Below are 12,883 nucleotides of genomic sequence, written 5' to 3'. Positions count from 1 at the left end.
TCACGACTTTAATCTCATAGAGAATCTAAGGAGAAAGGATAAAAATTAGGAGGACGAGAAAGAAGTGTTTCAACCACAAAGACTCATAACTAAAGCTAAACGGCTAAAACACAAACCTTCAATGCCCTTAAAGAGATTTTCCACCAATTATAAATCATTCCAGACATGCCACTTTCAACAACTTAAAACAGATCAAATATTTTTCTAAGCTTATACTCTATTTTATTCTTTTATTATCTTTTGGGAGATGCCTATCCCATCTCCTATTAGAAACAAGCTATAATATAAAACAATAATGCTAATCTAAATCTCCCAGGCATATGCTGTAATATGAGCAGAATTGATGGAAAGGAAAGATGTACTTTTTTAACATGTGAATCTGACTCTGTGGGATTTGAGTAAAAAAAAAAAAACTAGATCCCTTTGGTCTCACCAGTGGGGAGAGAGATGTGCGAAACAGCCCAGGATGAATTGAGTGATGGCTGTAAATGCTTTCAGCAACTATTACTTCAGAGGGTGCACCACACTCAATCAATACCTAAGCAAATAAAAAGCAAAGCGGCAGACAGAATGAGAAAAGCTGCAGTGGACTGGATGACAATAACCCGCACAAATGAACACCCAACACTCAAGTCGATCTGTGAAAATATGCTTCAATATTCTTGGTTTTATACAACCCAAGGAAACCTTTTGACTGTTTGTGGCTCAGTAGCAGTCAGGTGCTTTCCTCTTGAGCCTGAGGGTCTATATTTTAAAACAGACACATAAATCATGTCACGCTGAACAGATTTAGCAGAAGATAAACGTTGGTAATGATAGTCACTTAAAAAGGTGATGAAATCTAAAATTAACATTGTGGGATGCTTCTAGCAAAACACCTTGAGGGTTTCAATCTGCAAGTTTTAAACTCCAGCCGCCAACTATCCACCGTACATTCAAGGTCCTGAAATGTTGTCCACATAATCCAAGGTGTGTTTGTCCTGCACGTGCTCTGTGTATTGAATTATGAATAACTGCAGTAGCGTAGCCACACGCACGCACGCACATCCCCACGCAACCCCCCCCACACGCAACACACACACACACAGCCACTGTCATTAGCGTAAAAGCTTTCAGCAGGGCTCAGTGTTTTGGAGGGCTTCCTCCCTGTATGTATGCGTGAACAGGCAGGTGGATGAGTGTGAGCATGTGTTGTTGTATGCTTGTATGTATGTGGCGGTTCCTGGCATGTATGACATTTTCATGATGAGCTAAGCTAAAGTAAAAATAGTGATGTTTCATGGTATTAACATGATTTCAATCAAAAATGTGTGATGTAACTGCTTTTAATAAAATTCTAACAAAAAAAATGTTTTTATTGGTCCTTAAGCAAAATAACTAACTAGTCACTACACTTGTATGAAAAAACAATCTACCTCAATTTTATTAAACATGTTTAAGAAGGAGACAAAGAAAAAATTTCGAATAAACCTAAAGTGCGCAGACTATTGACATTTTTTTTTATTCTTTTCTTTCCAGGATGACACAAGCAGAACAAGAGGAATTATTAATGAAAAAGAGGGATGAACGCCACCTCTTCTCATTTTCACACCATCACTACCTGCATTTATCGCAACTGGAAATAGTTCCAAAGAGACGCAAGCTTAAGTGAGCGTGGTGGCATTTGTTCAGTCATCTGACAGACAGTGTGCAGCAACAGATGGCGGAGGGGATGGACCATGGAGGCAGTCAGAACTCTGGCAACTTTCTTTGGTGTCTCATGAAAGGGCTTTAAACGCAGAAACGGCATGACGAAATATTTGAGCAATTATGAAACGTTATATTCAGATTATTTTTGAGATGGAAAGTGCAGCTTTGAGCACGTACATAAGGTTGACTGAAGCCCTTTAACATCAAGACCAACATATTTACCGTTTGTCCATGTTGTCTCAGAATTTCTGCCATCAATTAGTGATTGATCACGTTTAGTAAACTTTTAATGTGCAAAACTTTCTGATTCCTGCTGTTTTATCCTAACCGACTGTTAATTATAAATTGTTGATTCTACCCTTACCCTTCTTCCTTACCCCAACAAAGCAACAGTGAGGGCTTCTTGAAGCCTCCCCAGGCTGACACACATTAGTTTAGTGTTGGCTCTTATTCACCAACCAGCTCAGATGAAGCTCAGCTTAATTTGTGTCAGTGTGGGCTGATTAGACGGAGAAGCTTGATTAAAACGGCTCTGGTTCTGATAGAGGAGGCGATAAGAGGAACAGCAGTCTACTGGAGCGCAAGTACCCGACAGCTGATAAGGGAAATCTACAGCCTAGTTTACAAGAAAATAAATTATTGTGGTCATGCTTCAAAATGCACTGTAAAGAGTATTTGGTTTGAAGTTGGAAAGAAAATACACGCATTTCAACAGTCGCGGACCTCGTAAGGACTGTTTGAATGATTCTCTCAAAATTGTATGCACTAATTGTAATCGCTAACGCCTAGCTATAGCAAGAAATGCAAGCTCAAGAAATAATGGGGAAAAAAAAGGATTAAGTCTTAAGTGATCAAAAAGTATGCTTCTTCTTTGTGAGACGTTTGAAGCTAGCCCACTTCAGGCTAAGAGCAGATGCCAAACAGCAAGTCTTCAGCGTGGATGAGTAGCCGGGTTTCAGGACCTAGACAATTCCCCAAATCAGCCCTTTGCACTAATTAGCAGTGACAGGTGAAAGCAGCCAGAGATTCCACGGGAGCTGACAATGAAGCAGACAATTGCATAAACACACTCAACCATAAGCCACAGAGACACCCATACAAACATAAACACACATATGTCAAGGCGCAGCGGCTGCTTCGGAGGATCTGTGAGAGCGGCTAACGCCACATTAAAACCCATTAAGCACCAAGACATCCCCTGCTCCACGTACGCAGCCCGGATCCAGCTTCCCCTGCACTGATACTGCTGATCCCCCCTGCCCCCCGTGCTTTGACAAGGCGTAATAAAGCCTGTATGAAGTGCCGCATTGTGTGGGGAGAACACAATGTTGCATGCTGAGTGCTGTGAGAAGGGCGTACACTGGTGGGTCCCACGGCGCTGCACAGCACCGGGGCCTATAGCAAGGAGTGCCGAGCATGCTAATGAGGTCATTATGTTATGCCTCACCCTCTGCTTCTCCTTCTCCTTTACAGTGTGGGCTTTTTGCCTGTCACAGGAGGCAGGGCACCCTTGTGATGCAGCCAACCACAGATGTCACATATGGCACAATGAGGAGAAACAGGAGCGTAGTCTCAGACGGAGACGAGGTGCTGCTGCGTTTTTCAAGCTAGCATCCAAAGCGGTGGAGCAGCATCGGTGATTTGCATGCACAATAAGGTGAGCTTAAAGGAAAAATCAAAAGCAGCGTAACAACATTCATTTGCTAATTGTTCCAGCTGCGTATTCAATCAGCAATTGGCCAGGGTTGCGTTTTCTTTTATTCCTTTTTACGCTCCCGCCATTATTTACAGCCGAGGGGGAGGGGTTAAGTATCTCGCACATGCAAAAGCAATTACAAGATATTTGCATAGCCGTTAACAATCACGGGGCAGATGGCAAACAGCGGGCATTAGAAAGGCGAGCGAGCGCCATCTTGGCTCAGGGAGACAGCTGGCAGACAAGAAATCGGCCATTTTGTAAGCATGGGCTGCTGCCAGGCTGAGGCGTAGCGAGGCGCCAGGCTCTATCTGTGTGCCAGGAGATTGGCAGGAGAGGGGGAAATCGAGCTTTCATATCCTCCCTGGTACACGCAACCAGAACAAGCTCCTCCGACAGGCTGTGTGACAATGCGATCATAGCCCAGGGCTCACTGAGGAGATCAGCTACAACACCAGGTGTCTGCTTTAACTTTAAATAGACACATTCCCCTTTAGGCAGGAATAATATTTCCTAATAACACACTCAGAAAAGAGCTAAACATTCATTTCTGTTCACGGCGTTCCTACGCGGTTCACAATTCCATACTTTTTCTGGCTTACATTTCAATGTGCTGGACATTCAAGTGCAAAACATTGACTTAGTTGGGTTTTGTTATTTGTATTTTCCACAAAAAACCAAGGAATCACGTTGGCTCTCAGTTCATCCGAGCGATAAAGTGCACTGTTTTAAAAGCTATAACTTGGCTGGATTTAATTATCCTACTCTAAATTTAGGCAATGCTTTTATTCTGTACTGTAATGTAAAAAGAGAGCAGTGTAAAGCTTGTCTTGCATATTAAAGGAGCCAATTTATCCCTAGAAAACTTTACTTACAATTTTATTAAATACGTTTTTCTGACACCTCCGTCTCTTGAACAAAGTTGGACCTTTCCTTATTAGAATGTTTGTTTGTGTGCGTTATGGTGATTGCCAACTTTACCTAAAAATCCAAGATGGCTACTATGTGCCTTTTCTTACAGTACAAAGCCTTTTTTTGGGAACTGTTCCAGGAAGTACAATGGTAAACACTTTTTTTTTTAAAGAAAGGAAATATTTAATAGAGACATATTTAAAATAACAACCTAAATAATATTTAATACTTTTACTGGACTTTTTCTGGAGTGGACATAGGATATAAAATATAAATAATTGTTATTTATTTATTATATACTAATGAATAGTAACTGAGATATCTTTAAATATATAAAATTCCCGAAGACGTATGGGACAGCTTTATCTTAGTTGCAATGGTATTGTGTTTAGTAAATTTCCAGGATTAAACTGTACTTTAACTACAAAGATAACACCAATAATAAATCTTATTTATTCATGTAATTTGAATAATTAAGATCATGTTTATGACTACTGCAAATTGGCAAAATAGAAAAGTAAAAGTAACACTAAATTATATACATGTAATGCTAAAACATTGAATAAAGTCTACAGTTGAAATCAGAGTTTTCTAAACATTATTTTATGCATTGAGAACCATTTCAAAACCCGGATATAAGAGGCCTAGAAAGTTGGGAGACAGACGTCAAATCACTGCGTTGGACAACAAATGGGCAAATCAAAATAAAACTCTCTTCATATTTTTGAAAATTGCACATTTGACCTTTTTTATAAATAAGAATTATGTCTCCAATCTCAATTTTATATACTTCTTAATACCTACACAGACCAGGAAAATTATTTTTGCCTGATTTTTAGATACATTGCAGGAAATCTGTGCAATATTGCCATGAAAGGGTACATCAAACTTATACTCACCATAAATGTCAATCGGAAGAGAATATCTCCAGGTTTTTTTGGGCAAAAACCTTAATCCAGGCCTCAAACATGTACAGCATGAAGTGAAAGTTCAGTGAGGATGCGACTTCCGGGCGCCATGTGAACGTGTTTCTCCGCTTTTACTTTCCTGTGCTGAGCAAGAACTTAGCTTCAAAAGGCTTTGCATATGCGGAGGAGGAACAAGTCTGTCGAACTAGAGTCCATTTCAGTTGAGCTCTCATTCAATTAGCAGTCATTCACCTGTGCTGTCACTGGATCCGTTCTGCACAGCAGTAAGTGGACTTCAGGTACAATTCCCCCCCCCCCCTTCACCACACGACACACACACACACAGTGAGGGAAAGAGGTATGAAAGCCTGAACCCGCCTTTCTCTCTTCCACCTCACGGATCAATACTGCACTGCCATATCCTCTGAAGGGAGCTGCTGTTGTGCGGGTAAGAAAATCTAAGTCGAAAAGACAGCTTCTGCCTGATACAGTAGATGAGAGGAAAAAGTTCAAATTGTCCTTTCATCCGGGCTCATGAGATCTTAGGAATACTGTGCGCTCTACGTGCTTGGAAACAGCACTGGGCTGCAACGTCCTCCGTAGCATCCTCATTCAGAAAAGGTAAAGGTGGAATGACTAATTGGAGCGTGGGAGCCGGAAGGAAAGGGACCTCGACGTCATGGCTCGCTCTTCAACCATTTCCTTGTGAGTCTTTGGCAAAGTTTTATCAAGCAGAGTTGGAAAACCTCCAGCTGAACCACACACAAGGATAGTTTCTGTCTCTTTTCATTTTATTTTCCTGCACACAAGTGTGCATGTTCTGGCAAACACACTGTGATTAGGGCAGCTGCGAGGTGAGGGCCCTGGCCCTGGCCCTGGCCGGTACTGGAACTCCAGGAGAGAGATAGAAGGAGAATTGGTAGATAGGAGCTGAGAGTAGTGGTGGTGGTGGTTGGTCCCTGGGCTCTGAGGCCTGCAGGCGGTGTTGGGCAACCTCTGCTCGCCTCTCTCCTCGGTATTGATTTCTGCTGCTCCGCTCTGCTCTGCTCTGCCGAGGAGACTCCTAGCCGGCGGGAACGAGAGCTCGGCTCACCCGGCTCACCTGCCTCTTTCCCGGCCTAGCCTGCCCACTTCGCTGCAGCTTTTGGCTGGCCCCTGCTGGGTCTTCGGAACCCCAGTACAGAGCAACTTGGCCCACAAGAGGAAGTAGACAGAAAGCCCATGGCGATCCGCAGCTGCGTTCACCTGCTCTGGGTTCACCCGCTTCGAACAACCTCCTCAGACTGCTTCCATCCTCCTCTTCTTCCATGCTTCCACCCACTCTGCTTCTCTTTTCCCTCCTCCACCACCTCCTCCTCTTCTTCTCAAGCTGTACACAAACAAGCACAGACAGTGATGGAAAAAGAAACAAGTTAATCTCAACTTTCAGGATATTTCTTTCCCCGCTCTAAGTGTCAGTTCTGGTTTTTGATCAGCAACAAGTCAAGGGTGAGGATTTTGGCATCTTCTCCCAGCTGGTAATATGAACCTGCTAACCTTAGAGGGTGGAAACTGCAGAGAGTTAAGTGTGTCAGGCGGTAACATATTGCCTGCCAATGTACTCTCGGCTATTAGAGTCGATTCGCTGCAGATAGCAGAATACAGCGAGAGAGGGCCCATTATAAAAATCACTACTGCATCAATCGAATACATTAAAAGTGTAGTATTTACAGGAAAAGTGTTTCTTCAACAGCCACAGTCTTTTGCTCTCTTGCTGGACCACAGGCTAAAAGATTAAGTACTGCCCTGCAAAAGCGAGGAATTTGCTCACATTACACCCAAAAACCTCAACATATTTTGGAGGGATTTTGTTGCAGAATTGTCTTTGTGAAATCACTTTAAAAATAGAGTTCAGCTTACTGTGATTTAATCTCAGTACAATTATGAATACTGATGCATCATCAGAATCAAGAAGACTAAGGAACAAGGTTGTGAAGAAGTCTAAAGCAGGGTCAGCACATGGCCTTTTGCGTAAACTGACAGGCCAGACAAGGAGAGCATTAAAGATGCATCCATGAGGCCCCTGGTAGCTGTGGAGGAATGTCAGAGTTGACAGCTCAGTTGGAAAAACCTGTCAAAATGATAACTAACAATCACGAGCTCCACAAATGTGTCCTTTATTTCGAATCCACTGCTAAAGAAGTGAAAAGTCATGATTGCCACAGAACATGCAAAGAAGGTGCTCTGGTCAGCTAAGACCAAAACCAAAAGTTTTTTAATCTATCAGTTTGAAGCTCCGAATCTATGGTAAGACTTTTTTTTGTTGTTTTTTATAGACACTCTCCATACAGTCTATCTGAATTTGGGATACTTTGCAACTATTGAATGGCCAAAACTTTCAGTTGTTAAATGTGCAAAGCTGTGGGAGTCATATCCTCAGAAGACTTACAGCTGTAATGCCAGCAAACGTTAGTTCAAGACGCTACCTACGGTGCTACATACAAATGCTTTCCACTTTCATCCATCTATTATTATCTATACCCGCTTGTCCTTGCATGAATGTTTTTAAAAGGCACTGTATTCATAAGAAATAATAAAAGCAGTACTGAAAGTTGACCGGAAATTTCTTTCTTGGCCTTTTCTTGTTTATGGCAGAGTGGGTGTGCTGGAATGGAAATGTTTTGGCTAGGCCAGGGGTGCGCCATAGAAACTTTGCAAAAAAAAAAAAAAAAAGAAAACATCTCATCTTTTGTATCATCTAGAGTTATTCAAATGGGTCCAGCAACTCTCTTCTTATGATAATAGCAGAGGGGATGGGGGGGGAGACATTTCTTTGAGGATTCATGGCCCCATTGTGCTTCTCAAGAGAGAAAGGGCCACAGCCAAATTCAAGCCCCTCCATGCCGCACAAACTTGCATAATCAACGATATGCCCTCACCAATGTCGCTACAGAACCGAGAACGGGGGAACGGGACTGTGATCCACATCTCTCCACCCTTCGGCACGCTTTACAAAACGGACTTAAACCCGCGGGCCAACTGCCAGGGGAATAGAGAAGTAAAGTGCGGACGCTTGGATTTGGTGGGCTGGGGAGGCTTTGGGAGTTGGAGCTTTCTGTTAAGGAGTGTGCGGCAGGGGAGGGGGCTGGGGGCGTAGGTTGTGGTGTGGTGGCTGGGGTGGGTGGAGATGTAGAGGGGGAGTTACACTGTTGGGACAAGGGAAGCAAGTTTTGGAGGGGCGGAGGCCGGTTGAGTTAGGGGGACATAGATGGGGATCCGGGGTGCGGCGTATGTCTCAGACACAATAATACTATTCATTGGGCTCAGACATGGGTGTTAACTCCCCTCTGACAGAGTACAATGGGACTCGGCGGCATTCAGGCAGCCTTGGTGATATTGTTAGTTCAGGGCAGCATTCTCCCTGCCGCAGGATAGAGCGCCTACATTGTGGCCGTCCAGGCAGGATGGATGGAAGGAGGTTTGAGAGGGTGAAAGGCGAAAAAAGAGAGAACAGTATGTCTGTCTATCTTTTAGTCTTGGCAGAGGGAGAGGGCAAAGGAGGATGGGGGGGTGGAAGGGCGTAAAAGTGGGGTAGACTTGGTGAAGAGATGGGATTGGGGGGTGTTTTTGCCCCTTGCCAATGGACTTGTTTGTTGCAAGGGGGAATAAATAAAAGTGGGGAACTGAAGGTAAAAGAAAACGGTCTGAAAGACTCACTCAAATGGCTGAATGTGGTGGTAAATGGGCATTAAAGACTGTGAGGATGCAGACGGAGGGCTTGAAGGCATGATGGCATTTTTATGGACTTGCATGCGTCTCAAGAGTTTCAATGCATGTGAACAAAATGCATTGAAACTCTTGAGACGCATGCAAGTCCATAAAAATCAGGACAGCTTGAGAGGTGCATGATGAGGGGAAAGGATGTGGAAGTTAACTGCAGCTTTAGAGTCAGACAGGTTGACAGAAATTTATATTGAATAAAATCTATATCCAAACTGCAGAGTCACTGTCAACAGAAAAAATACTGAAAGAGAATGTAGTTGGGGCTTGTACACAGGCACAAGTAAGAATAATCTGCAGATTTCTTGTTATACTTCAATCAATCAATCAATCAATCACATTTTATTGTATAGCACATTTCAGCAGCAAGGCATTTCAAAGTGCTTTACATCAAATCAATTGCCCAAGTGTGTGACAATGCTTGCCATTTTTCTCTGGTCAAACAAATGCATTTTTAAAAAATAAAAACAAACTTGCAGAACACTTTGGGATCACAAACATTTTACTGAATTCCTTTAAAAGGTAAATGCACTATCACCACAACGCCTATGACAAATGAGATGAAGATTCTCAATGGGTCCAGAAAGCCCAGATTCACAAACTAATCTAGTCAATTACTACACGTGACACACACAGAGAGTATCAGTGCTCCTTCTGTCCAGAACAACCTGCTCTCATGAACAGTACTTTGTTTGTTTCCCCTCTGGTAAACTCTGACCAGCGGTTCCTATAGCAACCTTACTTCCTCGTTCCCTGTGTGAATGCGTGTTCGTGTGGTTGAGAAAGAAAAAAAAAAGAAGAGGGAGGCAGAGAGAGTGAATGAGGTACTAAATGTAGGTTAGTGGAGGCTTCGTACTCAATGGTCTTAATGCACTGGATGTGGGAGAAACCAGGGCACAGTCACACACTTCAGATTTTGTTTAATTGCAAAATAATAGAAGGAATTTTTTTTTTTTAAATATCAAGATTTTTGCTACAGCTGAAAAGTCAGTGCAAGTTTCAACAATTCACAATCTAATGATGATAAAGGTGGTTACAGTGGCCCAAAAGTTAGTTGTGAATCCTACAACAATATTGTATTTAAATGTTGCTCACTACATTTCAAGGTAGATAAATAACTGCTTATATTTATTTATGGCACCCTCCAGCCTTTGATTGATGTTTATGTTGTAATATGCAGTTTATTTTATATGTGACACCAAAACACACAATCAAATTTTTATATTTATTTTAAGCATTATTTGTCACTTTAAAAATGCTATTTCAGCCATTTATTTACCACTTAAACACTTAAATAATTATGATTTATTTGCATTACAGACCACTCATACATGTCATAATTATTATGGTCTACAGGCTGCTTAATCCTAACACTGCCACAATTTAAATGTATCTAAACTTCGTACCTAATTTAAGATTATAAAATATTATTGAAAAGTGTCTATAAAACCAAAGACTGGATTAAAAGGCCCCAATATAAAGTTTCTTATTTGAAAAACAAGTACAAATAATAACATGTATTTTTGCTATGGTGAAAGACAGAGCTGATCCGAGGCAAAAGAGAACAAAGTAGCTGTTTTTCACCTCCAGACCTGCAGGGGGAACCCAAACATATTTTATTTCTCACTCATATAATTTTGTAGTAAAGTGTATAAACAATAAGTCAACTTTTAAATTCACTCCCTTGTTTGAAATAGCAGCTTTACTAAGGATTCAAAATTCACAATTTATTTAATTTAAACGAATAACATATAAACACATTGAAGATTTAAACAAACTGTCAAGTGTATTACATAAAAAGCAACATTTTTATGGCTTTCTTAGGAGAGTCTTTTTTTTTACTGCTTCTGTAGTTTATTTCAATTGTTGGTTAAATCGTCTGACGTCACCTTTGAGGCAGACTGTTAATAGCTTGTAAATAAATCCCAGCATCTGGATGTGGTCATGGTTTTCTTTAGCAAGGTAAATGGATGGAGCTGAATAAAACCATACAGGAATAAAACCTGTGAGAAGCTACAAAAGACTTTGTGCAGAAATTCACCTTCCAGAAAGATGACCACAAACTAAAAATGCAGCTGGATGTCCATCTGAACATAATAATAATAATAATAATAATAATAATAATAATAATAATAATAATAATAATAATAATAATAATAATAATAATAATAATAATAATAATAATAATAATAACCTTTATTTAACCTAGAGTCTCTTTTTCAAGAGGCACTTGGGAAGATGGTAGCCACTGGTTACAACATTTGCATCCAACAAAAGAAATTGATTTGTTTAGTTTCAAAAGCACCAACACTTAAAAGTGATAAAAACAGTTAAACAGCTGGCGTGGCTACAATGTCCCAGATCTAACATTAATACTTGTGGAAAGAACTGTGTGTGTGTTAAGTTAGCAGCATTATTCCTACACAAAAAGAAAATCCCAGCAGCCCAAAGTTAGTAGCAAAGAGCCGAAGGTGTGATGCTGGGTTTCCCAGGAGGCAGGAGCAGGCTAGCTTATGGTTCTCATCAGGGGGCTAATGCCACTTCAAAGGTGGCTGGAGTAGTGAAGGTGGTGCCCTTTGTCCCTGGTAGGAGGATTACACCAGTCAACTAGTACAGACAATGTACCCCCCTCATGGGAGGGGAGGACCAACCTGCTCTCTACCAATGACAGGGGCAGTCAACTGATCGTTAACTTAATTCAGGAGCAGCAGAAGTAAGAGCAGGGAGGAAGGAAGATGCAGACGTCACAGGAAAAAAAGAAAAAAAAAGATAAGGAAACGGAAAGGCTGGGGTGATATAGGGGGATAAAGAGGGCGGAAAAAGACAAGAAGAAGGACACGCTGAAATGAGAAGAGGCACAAAGTTAAAAAAGAGCCCTGTGAAGCGGAGGAGGGCTGTGGAGAAGGTTTCTCTAGACGCAGGATTAGGAAAGAGGAGATGAAAGGATCAGGCCTGACACAGGACAGCGGAGATGGCCAGAGGAGAGAGACCAGAAAGACTTTAACTCCAAGCAGGCAAATCAAGTAGAAGAGTGTGAAAGGAAACGGGAGGAGAGCTCAGGTGTCCGTGACCTCGAGGCTCTGGCGGAGGAATCACTAAAAGGCTTTTTTACAACAGGAGTACAGCGTGACAACTCCCTCTCTCTGTTTGCCATTCGTGCCACAGAAGACACACCTATTAAAATCCAATGACAAATGTGGCAGATAATTCTATTACTGAGGACTTTAGAGGATGTTTAGGGGGCGGTTAGCGGACCCAGGTAGCATAGCTCAGGTTTGCTGCAGACAGATATGACTCTGCAACACTTATCAACAGGGATTTGGCAGCACCGTTGATTGAACATGCCAAATCCCATTTGTCGGAGGGCTGTGCGCTTTTGTATCGACACTCTGTAACCTTGTGGCTCTGTAAAAAAAGGAGACCTCGGCATGATGGGGTGTGTGGTGTGTGTGTGTTTTTTTGTTTGTTTTTGAAACGGTACGATCCGACGCCACAATCCCACCTCCTTTCCAACCTTCATCCACGTTCCCTTCTTTCCAGCTTCACGTCCTCAGTTCCCCCCACCTCATCAGACAAGAATGACAAGACGGAGATAGAGAGGCTTTTTCAGCACCCCTTTTTTCTTGTTTTCTCCCCCCTCCCCACTTTCTCCCTCTGTTTTTTCCATCCCCTACGGTGGAGCTGCCAGACAGCAGTGCTCAGCAGCTCTCCGAACGTTATTGATCCTGAGAGCAAGTCGGACAGGGAGCTGGTGTCTCTCCCTCTCTCTCTCTTTCCATCTTGCCTCCCTCCATCAGAGCTTCATCTCCCAACACAGTCCACAACTTTTTCTCTCCCACCTAGCCTGACTCCCTCGCTCCCTTCCCGCCTCTACTTCATTTATCAAGGTTAAGGAACTCTTATAAAAAAGGGAAGAGGG

At 42.1% G+C, this 12,883-nt stretch overlaps 1 long non-coding RNA gene across 1 annotated transcript in view; it reads right to left on the bottom strand.

The window, feature by feature from the left end:
• LOC122838322 overlaps positions 1 to 12,883 on the bottom strand; it is a 45,934-nt gene that overhangs the window by 13,717 nt on the left and 19,334 nt on the right. The window contains exon 3 of the long non-coding RNA XR_006371881.1: positions 5,197 to 6,574. This is a non-coding gene — a long non-coding RNA (uncharacterized LOC122838322). The remainder of the gene's footprint in view (positions 1 to 5,196; positions 6,575 to 12,883) is intronic.

The sequence above is a fragment of the Gambusia affinis genome, linkage group LG10 (genome assembly GCF_019740435.1).
Source record: "Gambusia affinis linkage group LG10, SWU_Gaff_1.0, whole genome shotgun sequence".
Lineage (NCBI taxonomy): Eukaryota > Metazoa > Chordata > Actinopteri > Cyprinodontiformes > Poeciliidae > Gambusia > Gambusia affinis.
This window is presented reverse-complemented; position numbering and strand designations above follow the sequence as displayed.